The following is a 21900-nucleotide window of genomic DNA, read 5'->3' as shown; positions in this document are numbered from 1 at the left end:
ATCATCCATGATGATGCCGCCGCTGAAGTCGACGGAGTAAGGCAAGCCCTCTGGCCGGTGACGCGTGAACCTGGGTGTCCCGGCAGGGGTCTCTAGCGGCGTGTCGATGGGGGTACGGACGTCAGGTGTCTCCACCGGTGTCTGGGCCCCGAAGCGAGGAGTGTCGAGTGGGGTGGCTCCTGGCGAAGTAGGTAGAGGTGTGTAGCTGCTAGGAACAGTCAGCCGCGCGAAACCTGGCGTAGATGGCGATGCTGTGGCTGGTGTGGGGGCGGGCAAAGAAGGGGACGGTAAAGAGCCTCGTCGAACACGAGGCGGTGTGGAGGCATCGGCGGCGGAATCCCCACAACAACCGCCACCGCCACCACTAGAGCGCCGATGTCTAGACGAGTGTGAAGATCGTCTCGTCGACACCGAAGCTTCGGAGCGCGCTGAATGCTCCGAAAGAGAGGGAGATGCGGATGGAGTAGGAACGCGCGATGATGCGCCAGAGCGATGACGCTCCACGTACCACTGTCTCTGCTGCGGTGACAAAGAAGAAAGAAACTCCTCATCATCTATACCTGCATTAAACACACGAATATTTAAACTTAATATTGAATGAATAGAGTAGACAATGACGCAAAGACCATTAAATACAATGACGTAATGACGCATATAAATACAAGGACGCAATGAATTGAGTGATAGAAGAGGCAAGTCGAAAACTCAGAATTTTCAATCAAAAGATGTGAGTGCGAGTAGAAAAGAGCGTTATACACCATGGAAGGTACTTAGAGAGCCAGAGCTTTTACAACACGGAGCAAAATTGTTCAAATACAATATTTGTGGCTTTAGGAGATCTCTCTCTCATCCTCGCATAACTCAGCATAACTTCTTATATCTATATAGAGCTCTCCGTTTAAACACATATCCTCTGTTTCATTTTGTAGCTCCTCTGCATACACCCCATATAGAGTAGTAGCATCTTGATGCTCGTCTGGCACCACCGCAGCGGCTTCTGATTGAGCATCTTCTCTGATCTCCTCCATTGATGCCGTTGTGATTGGCACATGGTAGCCTTCATACGTCCTTGCACTACGAGGGGCTACCTCTATGACGTACCACCAGTTTGATGTAGACTTTGTAGGATGAAATATTACCTGCCAGAGCCACATAACTTACATGAGAGCTTTCAAGCACATAACTTGTAAGGATGTTAACTATTTACATACTTACTTGTTCACAATGCTCGGGTAGTACGAAAGTGTCTCTTAGGTCAGTCCATTTCTTAGTAGAATCCACCTCAAGAAAACCAGACTCTCCTCTACGCACAGTAGCGTTGCGACCCTCCATGATTATCTTGAACCATTGCACGTCAAACAAGTCGACAAAAAATCCTCTGTAATCGATCCTCAAAATCTCTTGTAGCGTGCCGAAGTAAGTGAGTTCCGCCACCACAGGATCTGCATCAGAGGAACGTCGTCGACTAAACTGTTCAAATTTTGCCATGATTCCACAATCTTGAGTAAAACGCTTTTTGTCGATCCGTTCCACCCTAAAATGTCGACCTTTACACCATGCTGCTGTGTATGACTTATACTACAACGAACAAAGATTATGAGTGGCCGTTCAAACGTTTAGAAATAAAGTCACTAGCTAGTCGTACATTGCAAACTTACCTTGGTCGCGTAACCCCGAGAGTACTCCCACTCTTCCTCAGTCACTTCGTCACTGCATTGCTGTGCGCTTTTCAATTGGTTGTGCAACCATCTTAAGCTCATGAATGTTGGTAGGCTCTCCAGACCCATCGGATAGTGCATCGGTGGTCGTCTTCCCCGTCTCCACTCGATTCGTGCCCTTTGTCGCTCTTGCTTTGCATCCTCATATTGTGAAATCCACTTTTGCATCACTGGATTGTGAAGCATGCAAAATCGGTTGATTTTAGCCTCTAGATCTTCCGTCATCTTCTTCTCAACACTGAGATTGCACATGACAATCCCAGATATGCGCTCATCATCTATGGTTCGCCATAGCGTGTCCCAGGCTTTATCAAATCCGTCTAGCCACTCTCCAATGTACACTAGGGACTCTGATACCAACCAACCTTCTGCCATGCTACCCTCTGGACGTGCCTTTTGACGCACATATCCCTTAAGCGTTTTCATGAAACGTTCTAAGAAGAACATCCATCTGGAATGAACTGTGCCAGCTATTTCCACCTCATCAACTATGTGAACAAGAAGATGCACCCGAATGGTTAGCATGGTAGTAGGAAAATGTTTCTCAAACATGCACACAAGCTCCGCAGCATTTAGTTTGGCGAATGGTATGGAGTCTACGTTGATCTCCTTTTGTGAGATCCATTGCACCAGCTTTGCAAGTTTGTAGATTGTGTTACGGATGTCGAGAGACAAACATCCCTCAATGGCAACTGGTAAAATAAAGTGTAAAGTATGTGCAACAATGATATTAAAGTCCACATTTTATGCAATGATATTAAAGTCCACTATGAACGTACCTGACACATTTTATGCCAATCGTGTGACTTCAAACCGGTAAGCTTTCCTTCTTTAGTAAAACACGTTCGGAGCGAGTGCATTACGCCAGTGGGGGTCCGCAAAGATCGAATGGTCTCTTTTACTTTGCGTTCTTGGGCTCCTGTGAAAATCCATGGTGCTTTAGGGAGTTTTATCGATCCATCAGACGTTGTTTGCGGCCTATATTGCTCCATACGATCCACATTTCTAAGGTCAACTCTGGCTCCCAAAGTATCTTTCTTGCCGGTCAGATGGTCCCATAGTAGATTACCCACATTCTTGAATATGTGCATTGGATTGAGCAAGTGATTGATCATGAGTCGGGGCCAGTATGGTAACTCGTACCATAGAGATAGTCTCTTCATCCCTGGAGGCAATCTACACAACATAAAAATACGATACAGTCGTGTAAAAATCTATCAGATCATTATACATTTAGAGTTTTATTAAAGTAAACTAATTGTAATAGATCACCTGAAAAGCGTTGTGACGCTAGTGTCACTCCATCCAAACTTTGCCTGCATGTTGAGAAGAACCAGGAGTGCTTTCAATCTAGAAATACGTGCTCCATTATACAATGGCGTATCGGCTTCACTTTTCATATCATCATAGATAAGCCTTTCTGAATCCATGATCGTCTCAATCATTTCATCAATCTCGGGCTCAAACATTGCCTCGTTGGGAATGTGCTCTGCATGATCATCCCCCGAGCTGTCAGAGGCTACATCTTGTGGCCTCACATATGCTGCTTGACCAAAGCGCCTGCGAACACGTCTATTGGGTTGCAAGATTGCTGCTTGTTGGCCAGCGTCAGAGTCCGACGAGTTATAATTGGCAACAACTCGATCTATAATAGATGGATCGAACTCGCCAAATTCACGAACGTGTTGCAAAGAAACACGCCTTGTCCGTCGCACAGCATGCTTGCATTGATTACAAGGACATAAGACCCTCGTTGAGAGATAGGTGTTTCGGTTGGACTGTCCCACATCCTCGTCACTACTCATAATGAGGATAAAAATCTTATAACCTGGACAACAAATTTAATATTCTATTGGCATTCTTCATCTTATCTCTCTCTCTCTCTCTCTCTCTCTCTCTCTCTCTCTCTCTCTCTCTCTCTCTCTCTCTCTCTACCTCACATTCTCTAGTCATGTCCAATCCCCGCACACCTTGGTCTAGAGGTGCACGGAGATCAGAACCACCGGGTTATAATCTCGTCTTTATTGGTCAATACCTATATTTGTGGGTACAAGAAATCTACAGACCCACGTCTACATGATACTGCATGTAGTGGACAAAACCCCTTTGCCTCTTCTCTAGCTATAGCACTTCACAGCATCTTAACATCTTTTCACAGTAGATCTTTTCACTGTTCGTCTAACTCTAAACCCTAAACCGTAAGTAATTCTTGCATGGACTCGATCTAACGTAAATAAGCGCAAATCTAAATAAACGTAAATCTAACTAAAAATAAACCTAAATCTAATTTAACGTAAGTCTACATCTAACCTAATCTTTAACGTCTTTTGGGATAGTTTCCTACGACGTTAAAACTCTCTTCTTCTTGTGTGTGTGTGTGTGTGTGTGTGTGTGTGTCTGTGTGTGTGTGTGTGTGTGTGTGGGTAAACCTAAATAAACCTAAGTCTAATCTAATATAACATAAATCTAAATCTAACGTAAATTATGTTATATTAAAAACAAAGAACTAAATTAACAGGGATTATAAGAACCTTAAAACTGATTTAACACATAATTTTTCACATAACTCCGCAAGAGTTGGCATTCTCATCACTAAAGATGTGAGAGTTAACTTCCGGCGGTGATGCTGCCTCATCTCCATCCACATCTGACGACAGCAATTGGCCCTTTGGACCGTTCTTGCTCTTGTTACGAACTTTGAAGTTGCTGTTGAATGACTAGAGGTTGTCTAGATGGTCATTGTCGGGGATGTAATGACTCTTGCCGCCCTGAAGATCCACCTTCTTCCCTATCTTCTGAAGACATTACACCAGTACTTTTGGATCGACGGAGCCCACCATGAGTGAAGGCAGCAATACCCTATATTCCATTGAGGGCTTTCTTCACCCGCTTCATGCAGGCATCGCAGTCTATGGAGACCTAAATCTAATCTAATATAACGTAAATCTAAATCTAGCGTAAATAAACGTAAATCTAACTAAAAATAAACCTAAATCTAATCTAGTTTAACTTAAATAAACCTAAATCTAATTTAACGTAAGTCTACATTTAACCTAATCTTTAACGTCTTTTAGGATAGTTTCCTACGACGTTATAGCTCTCTTCTTCTTGTGTGTGTGCGCGTGTGTGGATGTGTGTGCCAATAAAAAGAGATAAATGGTATAACCTTTCTATCACCCATGCCAAGTATGATAGATTGGTTATGCCATTTCCCTCTTGAATAATAGGTCTTGAGTTCAACTCCTCGTCGGCTAGATCTTTAGGTCTTTTAATTTTAATTAGTTTTCTACGACGTTAAATTAGTTTCTCTCTCTTTCTCTCTCAATGTGTGTGCGTTTTTTTGTTTATGCATGTTTTCTCTCTCTTTTTCTCTCTCAATGTGTGCATTTTTTGTTTATGCATGTTCTCTCTCTCTTTTCCTCTCTCAATGTGTGCGTTTTTTGTTTATGCATGCTCTCTCTCTCTTTTCCTCTCTCAATGTGTGTGTGCATTCTTTGTTTATGTATGTGTGTGTGCGTTTTTGTTTATGTTTGTACTCTTTCTCTCTCTCTCTCTCTCTCTCTCTCTCTCTCTCTCTCTCTCTCTCTCAAAAACACTATGTGTGTGTGTGTGTGTGTGTGAGAGAGAGAGAGAGAGGGAGAGAAAAAGAGGGGAAGGGAACATGAGAGTGAGGAGAGGGAAGGACCATACCTGGCTCTCCTTCCTCTCCTCGTGTGTGTGTGTGTGTGTGTGTGTGTGTGTGTGTGTGTGTGTGTGTGTGTGTGTGTGTGTGGAGAAGAAAGAGAGAGAGAGAGAGAGAGAGAGAGAGAGAGGGAGAGCGTTACCTGCTCCTTGCTTGAGGGCGCCGAAAAACTCAGATCTGAGATCTGAGTTTTTGGGCGCTCTCTGTTATTTTTTTTAGCCCAGCCAGCGTCGCTATGAGCGACGCTCATAGCCACGCCGGGAAAAAAAAAATTGAGCGTCGCTGTGTGAGCGTCGCTAATATGAATAGCCTCTTGTAGTGATGCATAAATCTTACGATGCATGAGCACTGATTGTCTCATTGGGTCACACTCCAGCTTTCCCATCACACAACTAGCAATCGGCATCACTTTTGGTTGGGGTTTCTCCTTCTCCATTGCTCATCTCTCTCTCCCCTCTCCCTTCCTGGCCCTCATTGATCTCCCCCCAATCCCCCACAAAATCGTGCAGTATTGTTGCTACATGCCTACTTGTTGTTGTTGCTCGGGGGGTTCACCTATAAGACATGTAAGTCACCACTTGAGTTCAAATGAATGGGTTTTCTGACTACCCAAATTATAAAAAATTTACAAGATTACGTTCAGAAAAGGGGGTTTTTTTATTGATTTTAGAGAGAAACCCATAAGTTTTTAAAGAAAAAGGGGTCATTTGAATACCTTAAGCATGTATATAAAGGGGCTTTTTTTTAACCCTTTGAACGCACGTTATATGAATAGTTTCTTAAAGGTGCACCCCATGAGTATTGTTTCCAACATGGTCGTGTTGCTTTGACCATTAGGAAAGACCCTATTGCTCTAACCACTATCAAAGGAAATACATGCCATATGTCCACACCCTCTAGCTCATGGTGCAAGAGGGACTTGTTTAAGAAGAGAATATGGAGAAGCCCCCTCATCACAATAGGAAACAATGGGTGTGTATTCTCAAGCAATGTCCAACCACAATGCTACATTCTGGTTGGTTTGGGATTGTTCATCGTAGGATCTTACAATATGGAATTATTTTCATGTTTAAGGGTTAACACCATATTAGAGAGTTTGAGGATTTGAAGCCAATCTGGGAATCACATATGTCTTGAAGATTTGGCCATATGGACAAATTTAAAACTATTTTTAAAGGCCAAAGACATTTTGAAGTAGTTTTGGCAAGGAGTTTAAAGCACTTAAAAGTGTTCAAACAACATTATAGAACTCAAAGATGTTTAGATAGAAGAAATCCATACACCGAGCAAGTAAAACCGAGCGTGTAATTTTCACGAACAAAAGTAAAGAGAATTGTAGCAAAATTTGATTTTTCAATTAAGCCTTGCCATAATCTCAAGTACATGTAGTCTAACAAAATGGTCAATCCATAGAGGATTTAAAACTCCAACGCATTAAGGTGATTGTTGCTACAATATAAATTCATATTTGATTAAGTAACATAAGCTATCAAAACTCCAAGCACCCTGCAATGGCAAATGTAGGTAACCCAAAACAATGGCCAATCCATATAGGAAAGTAAGTCTTAGTTCATGAAGCCGATGCTATGTTAAAACTTGCGCCCACCCAATCCGTGGAACAACTCTACTTTTGTTAGTGGACCCTGATACACAATCTCAAAGCTATAGAATCCAACCCAAGGACACAAAAATACACAAAGTACATGTGCTTGCAAGACACGTATGTGAGGTGATGTTTGACTTTTTCTTTTAAATCCTTCATAAGTACATCAAGGGGAGTCTGCAATCAATAGTCACAACATACATCACCCCCTTTTGAATGAATCTAGGAGTGCTAACATGAAAAACATGTGACACATTAATCTCCAATATAGCCTCTCTTACATTCTAGTTCGATTTGGGTTTATTAATCATAGGAGTGGGATGCATAAATCTTACAATGCATGAGCATTAATTGTCTCATTGACTCACACTCTAGCTTTCCCACGGGCCATCACACTAGCAATCGACATCACGTACTATTGGTTGGGGTTTCTCCTTCTCCATTGCTCATCTCTCTCTCCCCTCTCCCTTCCCTCAATGATCTCCCCCCAATCCCACACAAAATCGTGCAATATTGTTGCTACATGCCTACTTGTTGTTGTTGCTCGGGGGGTTCACATATAAGACATGTAAGTTACCACTTAGTTCAAATGAATGGTTTTCTTAAATACCAAAAGTTTAAAAATTTAACAAGATTATATTTACAAAAAGGGTTTTTAATTGATTTTAGAAAAAAAACCCATACGTTTTTTAAGAAAAAGGGGTCATTTGAGTCCTTAAGCATGTATGTAAAGGGCCCTTTTTAATACCGTTTGAATGCACATTATATGAATAGTTTCTTAAAAGTGCAGCCCTTGAGTGTTTTTGCTAGCTTGTCCGTGTTGCTTTGACCACTAAGAAAGACCCTACTGCTCTAACCACTATGCCATAAGTCCACACCCTCTAGCTCGTGGTGCAAGAGAGGACTTGTTTAAGAAGAGAATATGGAGAAACCCCCTCATCACAATAGGACATGATGGGCTGTATTCTCAAACAAACTCTAAACAAAGTCCAACCACAATGCTACGTTTTGGTTGGTTTGGGATTGTTAATCATAGGAGTTGGATGCATAAATCTTACAATATGAAATTATTTTCATGTTTAAGGGTTAACACCATATTAGAGAGTTTGAGATTTTAAAGCCAATTTGGGAATCACATATGTCTTGGAGATTTGGCTATATGGACAAACTTAAAACTATTTTTAAAGGCCAAAAACATTTTGAAGCAGTTTTGGCAAGAATTTTAAGGCACTTTAAAGTGTTCAAAGAACCTTAGAGAAGTCAAATACGTTTAGAAAGAGGAAAGCTGAGTGACGTATACTCTAGGGGAGGAGAGGAGAGAGAGAGAGAGAGAGAAAGATCAGAGAGAAGGGGACAACGGATGTGAGTTAAAAACAAAAAGAACATGGAATGAGATTATACTAATTTAGCGATGGCACGCAAAGGTTTTGCTTGCAGGAGGGCTGCAACGCTAATTCAGCAGCTCTTCACAGTGTGGGGAATATATGAAAACCAAGATACACAGATGGGCATAACAGTGGTCGTTGTCCTCTCCTTCTCTCTCAGTCTCTCTCTTTAATATCTCTATATGGGCCAGGGATAGAAAAAACTGAGGTTTAGTGTATTCTAATCAATTGAAATTGTAAAATCCCGGTTAGGTTTTGAGCTTACCTTTAAGAAAACCGAGAAATGTCCACAAGTTTTAGTGTAATTACTGACAAAATCTTCAAATTTTGACCTAAAAACCGAGACAATTTCAAGTTTGCCCTTATTTTTACCCATAAGGGAAAATGTATTTTTCTAGCCTTGATCTGGGCTGCAAGTTGCAGCAACTCCAAAGGGGGACAGGTGAAGGACGGGTTTTAGGGGAAGTGATGTCGCTGTGCAAAAGGACAACAAATGACACTAGTATCTGATGAGAAGGTAAGTGCTCTGTCGTAAGTATTTTTTATTTATGCATTGTTAATCCAATAGGGACATGGTCCTAGTCTCTAGACTATACCACGCAGGCAAGGGACCTTTAGGGCCAGAATCCAGATCTCGGATCAAAATATTCACACAAAAAGTCACAATGATCACGTGCCCAGCCAGCTCATAGGCAATACCAGCAATAGTGGCAGTAATAATATACATGCTCAGTGCTATGGCCATTGAGGAATAAATGCCACCTTTATCGGCCGCTGATCAGGCGAAGGGACACGTAGTTAATAGCTCGCAGGATCACTTGCATGTTTTGAGACAAGGCAACTTTGGAAACCGAATTGCATTGTACCAAGACATACCCCTAACTTGCTATGCCGGAAGCATGGAGTTCCCTGCAAAATACCTGAAATAGCATACTACAAACCATAGAACAGACGAATCGACATACCTGGCAACCACATAGACGCATAATTGACAATATACACGAACAAAGAGAGATAGAGAGCGGCGAGAGAGTGACAGAACGCGTGTAGGCGCACCTCCTAGAGCGGAGTGCTACGCCGGCATGGCGAGAGAGAAAAGAGGAGAGGAAAGAAGAAGACACAAGCACTGGGTACAATCTCCCCCCGTGCAAGAGTGACCATTTCCCTCTTGCACGTATTTGTTTTATAGATTTCTTGAATGGTCAAATTGGTTACAAACTGGCCGGCCAAAGGTCATAAAAGAGCACTTGACTAATAAAATGTACATGATATACAAATACATTTGCATAGGCCAAGTTGGGTCTAGTCTTTTCCACCTGTCAACTGTAATAAATCATAAAATATCATTTCTATAACATACCTCTCCGTTGGAAAGCAACTGTCCTCAGTTGTGAGTATAAAAATCTGCAAACAATACTTGTCAAAAACAGTGATTAGTATGTTGTGTCAAAAACATCACATATTTAAATTAAATAATAATAATAATAATAATGATACTAAACAACATTAGCTAGTGCCTGCCGTCATCCACATACGACCTATTCTAGTGTCCTATACCACTAGAATAAGCAGTATATGTCATACCCTGATGAATCAGGATATCATTGGTCACACTCATCATTAATCGCATAATGTCAAGTCTCATCACATAAACACTGCCATAATAATCACCAGATACCAAATCCCAATCCAATTCCAATTCCCCAATATAAGTCCAAATCCAAATTACTTTCATTATGTACCCGGGTAACAAAATCATACCAGTTACAGTGGTGGCCAGCCCCTGTAGCATGATTTTGTGATTGGTGTTGCCTCATCCGGTGAGTCTACACCAATAAAGCGTGCTACCTAAATCGGCGAATCTGCACTAATGTTGCCTAAATCGGCGTATCTGAATTGGATACGGTTTAAAAATAATAAATTTGAAGTTTGTCAATGTGCTGCCTAAATCGGTGGATCTGCACCAAGATGAGTATTTACACACAGCCTAAATCGGCGAATCTGTGTGTCCGTGACCAATGGACTAGACAAGACATAAAAGGGAAAAGTTTTTACTATGTGTGTGACACCATTTTGGAGTATAGCAAGGTGCTTACAAAGTGTTGGTCACTATCCAGAGCACCGTAGCTCACATGAGTAGCTGCATAGCTTATTGACAAATTATCTCAATAAAGAATTCTTTCAATACAATCAGAATCCATGTCCTTAGTAGTGTTGTTTGATTATTCAATGTAGAACACAATGGAGAGAAATGAAATAAGAAACGAGGAATGACGTATTTGATGTACATTCCAGGAGGGTAAACTGTATTTGAATATATAGACCATTGTTGGTATATGGATGAGGTACAAGTGCTGAAACTCGCGTTTTACACCAAAGTATAGTTAACAAAGTCAAAATGTTTTGCAACCGTGTTGTTCTTTGCAGAATGGTATATGTGTAGGACTTTGAAAATCATAGAATTTTGAGAGAGTCCTGTGTGCTTTCTGTAAACCATTAGACTCTAGATGATGTACTACATCTGAAAATATGTACTAGTTTGTGCATGGGGAGAGAGGTACAAGTAGGAGACAACTGCAACTAGCAAACTTAGACCAAAGTATAGGTAACAGATCCTAAATGTGATAGTGTGAGGTTAATGATTAGTCAGGAACTTGACAACTACAAAGGGGATTAGTATACAATAGAGACAAATGTGAGATAACTGGGGGGGAAAGCAATTTTCTACATTGTTAATTTAATAGCATAGATAAAGTATTCACAATCGAAAAAAATGTATGAACGACATTTGATTTGAGTTTAGAGATTAATGTAAGAGATAAAATTACAGTACATGAATTACATACAGACATCTACTAAATGAAGCAGCCCTCATGATATTTCAAATTGTTGTTTCTTAAATGCGTAAAAAAAGTTTATTATCATTTTTAATTATTTAAAAGACATTGACTTAATGTGTCGTCATCATGTACAGGCCATACTATAAACTGTAAAGAAAACTGTGCAAAATTAATTCCGTTGTAGCGGCTCTTTCCTAGAAGTCTCTATTTACAACATGCAGTTCTAGTTATACACTCGCGATAGGTGTGTGTCTGTGTGTGTGTGTGTATGCGTATAGCACTCGAATTTACAAATGAGTGTGTGTGTGGGTGCCAAGACGTCATCGACTTGTGAGATTGTGGATAATCAAATATAAAGATAGGGGCCGTAGTTTGGTTTGAGCATTGGATATCGACCATCATCCAAAAGAGACATTAGGGAATTTCGGAGGTCATTTGGAGGGCCTTCTAAGAAAATGTATTTTTTGCACTCTCTCTCTAGAAAAAATGGCAAATAACAGAGCTGGGTCTTTCATAGTAAAAGTTCAAAAAGTGTACTTTAAGTAGATTCCTTACTCTTCTGAACATTCGTTCGTAGTGATTGAGGGATAATCCTCTTTTCAGTTGCATTGAATGAACCTCGTCAATATGGAGGGAATGAGGCTAACATGGAGGGACGAAGGCGCAACCGCTATTCACTTTCCATTAAACCTGCACATTTGGCTAATGGCGCACTCCTCAAATGGCACAAATGTTACCCAGAAACGAGCCAAATATCACCTTCACATTGATTTGGACAATGAGTACCAACCATCGATTAAGCGTAGTAAAACAAACACACATATACCTCCCGCTTCCATAGACACGCTCAGAGCTCAGGGAGCTAAACACATAGATATCTGGACGAGAGGCTCTCTCTACCCTAAGAATCCAATGACTAATGCGTCTCCACCATTTGTCAATCCTACAAGCTTATTGACCTTTGCTGGTGATGGAGAAAAGGGCCTTCTGGGTTATTGTAAATCTCTTACAAGAGAAGCTGAAACTTACAAGGGCATTCTCCAAGCTCAACAATGTGAGATTGTTCGCCTTTCACATTTACATTCTACAGATCAGGTTACCATTTTGCAACACAAAACAGAGGTACAAGAACTAAAAGGAAAGGTGCGAAGTTGTCAAATGAAGGACACCATCTTGGGTGGTCGTATCCGAAAGAAGAAATTGCGCAATCTTGAAACATTGCAGGTTGCATCCGGAGGTCTCAAGAAAAGAATCCGAGCATTAAGGTGATGCTTCTTGGTTGGCTACATTGTCTTAGTTAAGTAATCTTTTTGTTTTTTCTTGTTATGCATTGTTTTCATGTGCCTAAATAGTGTTAGTGAAGCAAATTTTCTGTTATTTACTTATGCATTGTCTTCATGTAGAGATTCAATCTATCTTGACAAGGAAAACATTGACCCCAAAGCCAATATAGGAAAGAGATTGAAGCCACTTATAAGTAGAAGCCTCGCAGCAGATATAGTATATGACAAGAAGTTTAAAGTCCTACAACGAAATGTAGTGGACCGCTTTATTTGAGAGAACTCAGAGCCTGCAAAAGAGATACAAGGCACACTTGATTCACTTGGTGTAAGCAAAAGAGGATATTCGGCTATCCAAAAGTCTGTCTCATCCATCTTTGTTAAGAAGGCTATAAAATCCAAACTTCTACCATCAACCTCAAGTGTTTGGAAAGAGAGGCTTCAGCTTAACGAGGCACACAGAGACTATCTTGGACAGCCCTTTCATATTAAAGCAACTTACAGTGGCCATGGAGCAAACATGGCATATGATGAGTTCAATAATATTTTTATGGACCTGCAGATGTTACAGAAGAGAATGGTGGAGTTTTACAACATCACATTTGAAGAGTCACGAGGGGTATTACATTTTGTGTTAAAACTGGATGAGTGTGAGCTTGTTAAAGAGAAAAAGCTAGAGCGTGTTACTATTACTTTAATGAATAGAGCCCTCTCAAAGTGTCCCATTGATGATCCTTTGTATTTTAGTGTTCAATCAGAATCTAACATATGGTGGCTTGGTGCGTTTGAGGTAAGCGAGATTCTCAGGTAAGCTCAAATGTTCACATCTACTTAAGTCTCATTTATTTTGTGTTGCAGGTAAAGAAAGAAGATCATGAGATTCTATATTGGGTGTTCCATCGAACTAATATTCCGGAGGTGATTGATCGACAGACTAACCAGGGAGAGGTACTACGTCTAGATGGAAGGGGAGACTTTCAAGTTCAGTGGCATCTTGCAGGTGACCTCAAAACATTAAAGTGCATGTATAATTATGGAATGGGTGCAATGGCAAAGTCGCCGTGTTTGTTCTACATGGAGCCTGCAAAGGTCATGGACCCAAAGTGGTGGAGAAAAGCTCCAACATGTCACATTGAGGATCCTGCTTTTCGACCGGTTTTGAGAATACCACTTGTGAATGTCCACATCTGTACAATACATGCCCTTTGTAGAATTGTGGAGAAATTGGTCTACTTATATATCGGGTTTGCTTGGAAGATTAAGAACTCAGCAGAGCGACAAGTAGCCCTGCAATGCTTAGAATTGGTACTGTCAGATATGGGGCTTCATGGTGGCAATGTGAAAATCCAGCGGGATGAAAAGAGATCAACTGCTGAGAAGGATCTCCCATGCAAACCATCCATCGGTGGGGTGAAGGCACGGAGGTTTTTATATAAACCCCAAGGTACAAGAGATCCAAAGCTAACAAAACATGGAAAAATATATAACACATCTTATGTTAGCAAGGTAGAGTATCAGAGCTGGAAAAAGCTACATATTGCAGTCAAAGACCAAGAACCAACTACTCGTAACGCGAAGGCTGAGGTTTGGCGATCAATAGACATCCTATTTTTGATGTGCGACAAAGATGACTGGTCACAAGGTGATATGAACAAGTTCAAGGAGAATATCAACCTTCTCAAAAAATCATTCAAGACAGCATGTACAGACAACCTGATTACTCACTACATGGTATTATCGTGTATTTGATTCTCTTTTATGTACAACTATGTGAGTGTAAAACATTCTAACTAATGTGTTTTCATATCCAGCACATCATCTTCAATCATTTACCATATTTTATACAAAAGTATGGGAACCCGGCAATATGGAATACCCAAGGGATGGAAAAGTCTCATTACATGGCGAGAAAAGCTTATTTCTGGCACACACGAGATGGTGGCTCTCGAATCAAGGCTAACAGTTTGAGAGAACTATTTGAATGGTTCTATCGTAGAATCATTCATCGAATGCAGGCAAAATAAGTCTTGGCAAATTCAGCAACAGCACAAGACATCAGACATTTACAACAACAAAAAGTTAAAAGATCAATGGCATACAACAACTTCGGAGCTCGTGAAAGTCAACGAAGGTGGAGAGAGACAATGGTGTATGTGAACCACAAGTGGAGAAAGATACTCTGAGTGGATGACATTGTACAAAATTTATTTAATACATGATCTTATACAATTGCTACTTGAAGTGTATCAAGATTTTGAAGGTTCAATTTTGTTTTTTGGCACGTCACCCTTGTAACGAATCATGAGATGTTTGCCATACTCTAAAAGTTCATCTGGGTTTTGTCTACCAAGAGCTAGTGCCATTGCTGTGTAGGTGTAGTAATACGCTGCCCGACCACCTGTATAGCCCGAGCAGTAACCAAAACAATCTCTAGCAAACACTTTGTCCACAAGAATGACTTTATCTGCACTTTTGGGAAGCACGGGTCCACCCAAGAAGTGTGATAGTGTCTTGAATGTGTAAGTTGCTATTGAACCCTCTTGTGACATGGAATTGTGAAAAACTACTATCGGCGACTCGCAAATCTTTGAAAGGTACTGCGCTAGGGCCACATCCCTTCCACGATACTCTCGAGTCCGCCGCCGAAGGAAGTCATCCTTGTCAGCAATCCAAGACTGCACATATCATGTCAAAGTAAGTGACACACACACACACACACACACACAGAGTTACCATGAAGCTCTCATCCTGCAGAAAGAGGTTTTCCTACCACAGGTCTACAGATGTAGTTGACCCCTGACCTGAATGGTTAAACCAATCCTCCACTTCTTTGTTACTTGTTGATGGTCTTAGGCTTTGTCTTATTGCTTGGAAGGTGGCTTCATCAGGTAGTGTCTCCTTGTATTTTTCAGCTTTCTCAAAGCATCTTCGGAGGCATTCCATTGGATTGCTGGATGTTTCCATTGCCTCATCATCACTACTATCCTCTGAAACAAATCCACTCCTCTCCTCTGTTGGGATTAAAGCCCAAGTGGCCTCTTATGCAGATATGGCCGGCCGCCCGCCTAACTCACTTACCCCTGACTCTTTGTATATACTAACATATTCTTTGTGAATACTAAGGAATTGGGAGATAACCCTTCTAACAGTTCTCTGCGTACTGTGTACTGTGTAAGCTCACTGTGTATCACTGTGTGTGTGTGAGAGAGAGAGTCGACCCACGCTTCGCTCCGCGACTTCAATTGGTATCAGAGCCTTGGTTCAGTGCGGATTTACTCAATCGCGCGCGCGCACTTTTTCGGCAGATTCTGGATCCGGAGTTCGAAAATTCACACTCGGCGTTCCGGGAGCGTTTCCAGCAGGTGACCTGGGGTTTTACCCCCCTTTCGAAGCCGTTTATGCCCTCAGAATTTCGTTCTGAGCACTACAGCAGAAGATAGATTTCAGCCACAAAGAAATCCGTCTTGTGTAGATTGGCAAGCAGGAGGTGGTCGACATCAATATCGACATCGACATACATCACCTATTAGTCTTCAGAGCATCATCTATAGACCAGGTACACATATATATCATCAGATATATATATTGCAGTCTGCATTGTTACTTCTTGTGCTTGCCAGGTTCCAGGGGAGGTGTGGCCATACGACGGCTTGACACCACTGGCATGTATTGCAGATTGATGTACTGTGATTGTGGGTCTGCTAGTTGTGAGTCACGCTAGCAGACAGACCGCCGCAGCGGTCATAGGACAGTGATTGGTCTATTATAGGATGTATGCTAGTTCTGGGCAGTTTGCTGAGCCATCTGAGAGGGTCGTGTGTGAGGTTTTTTGAAGCCAAGCACTGGGGGCTGGGTTACCCAGTGTGAGGTGGATTAGGTTGCTGGAGTTCCCCTCTACACGCATCCTCTTCGGCGACTTTTATCCCTTAGGATGTATGACTTTGTGTAGACACTGGATTGCATCTTATGCGTCAGGCCGTTGAGGCATTGTTCAGGGTTCAGTCTTGAGACAGATACAGGTTCTGTCATCGCCCAGAGAGGAGACAGTGTATGCTTACAGGATTTGTCACTGGTCAGCTATTTATGATTGTTTTTTGAGCTATCTTTTGGTTCCCAGAGCTCAGTTTACAGGGGAGACTCTGTCAAAAATTTTCAAAAATACTGACAGTTCCTGAGGAGAGGTGTTCAGCTTGTTGATTATAGCTTGTTTACTGTGTACAGAGGCCAGTTTACAGGGGAAACTCTGCCGAATTTTTCTCAGGAGTAAACAGTTTGGCAGATATGGCATCTTCTCACAGTGAGACTCTTTACAACATAAAGAAGCTGGATGGCACAAACTTTCCATTCTGGAAGAAGCAGATTTGGCAGGTTTTGGTGCAGAAAAAACAAGTGAAGCCACTGAAGCTCAAAGGGGAGAGACCAGAATTTATGGCTCAAGATGAGTGGGAAGAGCTTGACGAGTTATCTTGTTCCACAATCATGCTGACACTGGCAGAAAATGTTTACTTCAACGTAGCAGAAGAGACTACAGCGTATGGCGTATGGCAAAAGCTATGTGATATGTACGAGAAACAAAGTGCTGCTTCTCAGATTTACTGGCTCAAGAAATTGGTGGATTTGAAGATGAAGGAAGGGACAGCCATGTCAAATCATCTGAATGAATTTCACTCAATTTTCAGCCAGTTAACAGCACAGGAGATAGTCTTTCCAGATTCAGTGAAGGCTATGTTTCTCTTAATCACTTTGCCAGACAATTGGGATACTTTTCGTACAGCGTTAAGTAATTCTGTCGCGCCAGAAGGTCTTACAAGTGCCAATGTAGAAGGCAGCTTGCTCACAGAGGAAGTGAACAGGAAGAACATTGACAAAGGCAAAGGCAATAGTGCTTTGGTCGTTCGAGGGAGACAACAGTTTAAAGAGAAGAAGGGTAAGAAGGCACAAAACCGAAGTAAGTCTCGTGATTCGAAGTCAAAGGATGACATAGAATGCTACCATTGTGGCAAGAAGGGTCACATGAAGCGAGACTGTACGAAGTGGAAACAAGAAAAAGGCAAAACAAAGAGTTCTGAGCAAGATGAAAAGAAGAGTTCAGTGAAGATTGAAGAGGTGAATGTCACAGGATCTGGTTCAGACAGTGATTCTGGTATAGCAGCTGGTGACATCTTCCTTACAAGCAATCTTGATTCTGTTTTCTTGACTGCAGAGGATGGACATGCTATGAGTGATTGGATTATCGACTCAGGGGCATCTTTACATGTTTCTCCGCACAAAGAGTGGTTTACATCATATGTGGCTACTAAAGATTATGTCAGACTTGGCAATGAGCAGGTTTGTGACATACTTGGAGTGGGAGATGTGCAGTTGAAGTTTCAGAATGGCTCTTCTTTATGGCTCAAGAGTGTCAGACATGTTCCAGCAATCCGAAAGAGCTTGATTAGTACAGGGAAGTTGGATGATGCGGGTTATGTGACAGTTTTTGGGAACAGCGCTTGGAAGATCTCCAAAGGTTCGATGACTGTAGCACATGGCAGCAAGTCAGGAACTCTGTACACTTTAAATGTTTCAGAGGTTAAAAACCATGTAATTAATGTGATTGAGCAGCCAAGTGTGTCACTGTGGCATCGTAGGTTGGGACATATGTCAAAAAGAGGAATGGAAATACTTTCTCATTATGGTTATTTGCCTGGATTTTCATTTCAAGATTTCGAGTTTTGTGAGCATTGTGTTTATGGTAAGCAAACACAGGAACCGCACAGATCAAAGAGGAATCGTAGGGACGAACGGTTAGCTCTTGTACACAGTGATCTATGCGGACCAATGCCTAGTTTGTCACTAGGGGAGCAGCGTACTTTTGTACATTCATAGATGACTATTCTCGCAAAGTATGGGTTTACTTCTTGAAGCACAAGGATGAGGTGCTCAAGGTCTTTAAGACATTCTTGCAGCTGGTGGAGAATCAGAGTGGTCAGAAGCTGAAGTGCTTGAGAACTGACAATGGTGGAGAGTACGTTTCCAAAGCTTTTCAAGACTTTTGTGAAGAAAAAGGGATTAAGCGGGAACTTACTGCACCATATAATCCTTCACAGAATGGGGTTGCAGAACGTATGAATAGGACCATACAAGAGAAGGTCAGAAGCATGTTGTCAAATGCTGAGTTGCCTGATGGATTTTGGGCGGAAGCAGTGGCTACAGCAGTCCATTTGATCAACAGGTCTCCTAGTAGGGTTCTGGATAAGAGTGCAGTGGCCGAGATGCTATGGACAGGCAAGGCACCTTCGTATAAGCATCTCAGAGTCTTTGGTTGTGAAGCTTATAGCCATATTCCTAAGGAGTTCAGAAATAAGTTAGAACCAAAGAGCAAGAAGTGTATATTTCTTGGCTACGGAGAATCGGGCGAGATGGGTTACCGGCTTTGGGATCCTGAGTCTAGAAAGCTTATTCGTAGCAATGATGTGCATTTCAATGAAGCCAAGTTTCACTCTAAGCCAGAGAAGACAGAGGAGATCAGAAGAGTTGTCTTCAGGGAAGATGGACCTAGTGCTAGCACATCAAGACAGCATAGTCAGGCTCAGGAACAGCCTATAGTGGCTAGAGAGGCAGAATCAGTTGTGGTGAGACGTTCTGAGCGTGTCTCCAAACCACCTGATCGTTATGTGCCATCTCTAAATTATGTCATGCTCACAGATTGCGGAGAACCATCTTGTTACAAGGAAGCATTACAAGTGGTTGACTCGAAAAAATGGCAGTTGGCCATGCAGTCAGAGATGACAGCTCTGCATAAAAACCAGACATGGAAGTTGGTTAAATTACCACAGGGCAAAAAGGCTCTACCTTGTAAATGGGTTTACAGGTATAAGATCACCGCTCATGATAGTCAGCCAAAGTACAAAGCAAGGCTTGTTGCCAAGGGCTTTAAGCAAGAACAAGGCATTGACTTTGATGAAGTCTTCTCTCCAGTGGTCAAGATGACTACATTGAGATGCTTTCTTGCATTGGTTGCTATATTGGATTTGGTGTTGCACCAAATGGATGTCAAGACAGCGTTCTTGCATGGTGATTTAGATGTGGAAATTTACATGCAGCAGCTAGAAGGGTTTGTTGAGAAAGGCATGGAACATTTGGTATGCCAGTTGTTAAAGAGTCTTTATGGCTTAAAACAATCACCAAGGGCATGGTACCATAAGTTCCACCAGTTTATGCTTTCTCAAGGCTACAAACGTAGTGAGTTCGATCACTGTCTATATACAAAGAAGGCTAAGGATGGCAGTTGGCTGATCCTTATTTTGTATGTGGATGACATGTTGATTGCTGGCAAACACTTGGAAGAAATTTCAGCTTTGAAGTCAAAGATGGCAAAATTGTTTGACATGAAAGACATGGGTGAGGCAAGTTATATACTTGGTATGCGCATTGAGAGAGACAGATCAAAGAAGTTGATTTGGTTATCTCAAACAGAGTATATTGACAAGGTTTTGCAACGTTTCAATATGGAGAAGGGAAAGGCATTGAGTGTTCCATTGCCACCATATGTGAAACTTAGCAAACAAGATTGTCCTGTGTCTGAGGAAGAAAAGGCTGAAATGGATAAGATTCCATATGCGTCTGCAGTGGGTAGTTTGATGTATGCAATGATTGCTACACGTCCGGATATTGCATTTGCAGTGGGAGTGGTTAGCAGATATATGTCAAATCCCGGCAAGAAACATTGGGAGGCAGTGAAAGGTATCATGAGATACTTAAAACATACAAAGAGTATGCGCATATGCTATGGTAGTCAGGATTTGAGTGTCAGAGGATACACTGACTCAGATTATGCAGGAGACTTGGATAAGAGGAGATCTACATCAGGCTATGTCTTTACATTGGCTGGAGGTGCCATATCATGGCGATCTCGATTACAAGATTGTGTTACGCAGTCTACTACAGAAGCTGAGTATGTTGCAGCAAATGAGGCATGCAAAGAAGCTATTTGGCTTGGTAGATTGGTTGCAGACTTGGGAATCAATGCAGATATGCCAGAGTTATATTGTGATAGTCAAAGTGCTATACAATTGGCAAAGAATCCAGTGTTCCATTCGAAGACTAAGCATATTGATGTGAAGTATCACTTCATTAGGGAAGTACTTGAAGACAAGCAGATACAACTGCTGAAGATCCACACCAAGGACAATCCTGCTGATCTACTCACAAAGGGACTTCCAGGAGAGGGCTTTGTGCATTGTCGTGAGTTATTGGGCATTGGATAGATGGCAGCCATGTAAATCTTTGTACATTTATGTTCATAGATTTACAGTTACTTAAAGTGCCACATTGGACTTTAAGTGGGAGGTTGTTGGGATTAAAGCCCAAGTGGCCTCTTATGCGGATATGGCCGCCCGCCCGCCTAACTCACTTACCCCTGACTCTTTGTATATACTAACATATTCTTTGTGAATACTAAGGAATTGGGAGATAACCCTTCTAACAGTTCTCTGCGTACTGTGTACTGTGTAAGCTCACTGTGTATCACTGTGTGTGTGTGAGAGAGAGAGTCGACCCACGCTTCGCTCCGCGACTTCATCCTCTTGGACTCTGGAAATAATAGCCAGGGAGAAATCCTCCCTTAAATAAAAGATGCTTTGCACATCATGTAAAAAGATATAGGTCTTGTCTCCAATCCTGAAGTCAGGCACAGCAGGCAGTATCATCTGAGCATGCTTCTCAGTGAAGTTACTGACATCCAAAGGAAGTTTGATTTCTGTGGTTTTCACAGAGAGCATCTTACTTCTTTGTACTTCAATTTCCTCAACCTCAAGGTCGACTATATCTTCAACCTCCTCGACTTCTTGTATATGAGTTGTCTCCTCGCATTCTTCATCTGGTGCTGCATCCTGCTCCTCTAACACCTCATCAGGATTCTGCATGAGGAATCAAAAGAGGCTGTTCAGGTAAATCATAAAGCCAAAGGATTCCTGAATGAGTTTGCATTCTTTTTGGTGCAAAGGGCAGGCTGAATGTCAGCAAGAAGGTGGTAATTCCCTATACTTCTTCAGTCCCTATCCCTTTCCACCACAGTCATTTAAATGCACAAGAGTCATAGTGGGCAGAACAACCCTCCCTACCTGCACCATCACTTCAAACTTATCTCTGTAGGACTGCAAGAACTCATTGTGCTGAGCTAACAGGTCTTAAATGTCAAACTTTGGGTGAAACATAGAATGAACTAGATCAAAATTGTCCCCAGCACCACAAGATGCTGCAAAATCAAACAGCCTCTCATCAGTTGCAGCTGGGTCTTCCAGAGAAGACACATTCTCTTTGGCTTTACCTTTAGTTGCACAGGGACTGCTTTCTTGCACATCTGCATCATCTGAGAAGTCTATATTCCTCTTTCTTGTATTTTTCTTGACAAG

This window comes from Adiantum capillus-veneris, chromosome 5 (assembly GCF_014529385.1).
Source record: "Adiantum capillus-veneris isolate H3 chromosome 5, ASM1452938v2, whole genome shotgun sequence".
Classification (NCBI taxonomy): Eukaryota; Viridiplantae; Streptophyta; class Polypodiopsida; order Polypodiales; family Pteridaceae; genus Adiantum; species Adiantum capillus-veneris.
This window is presented reverse-complemented; position numbering follows the sequence as displayed.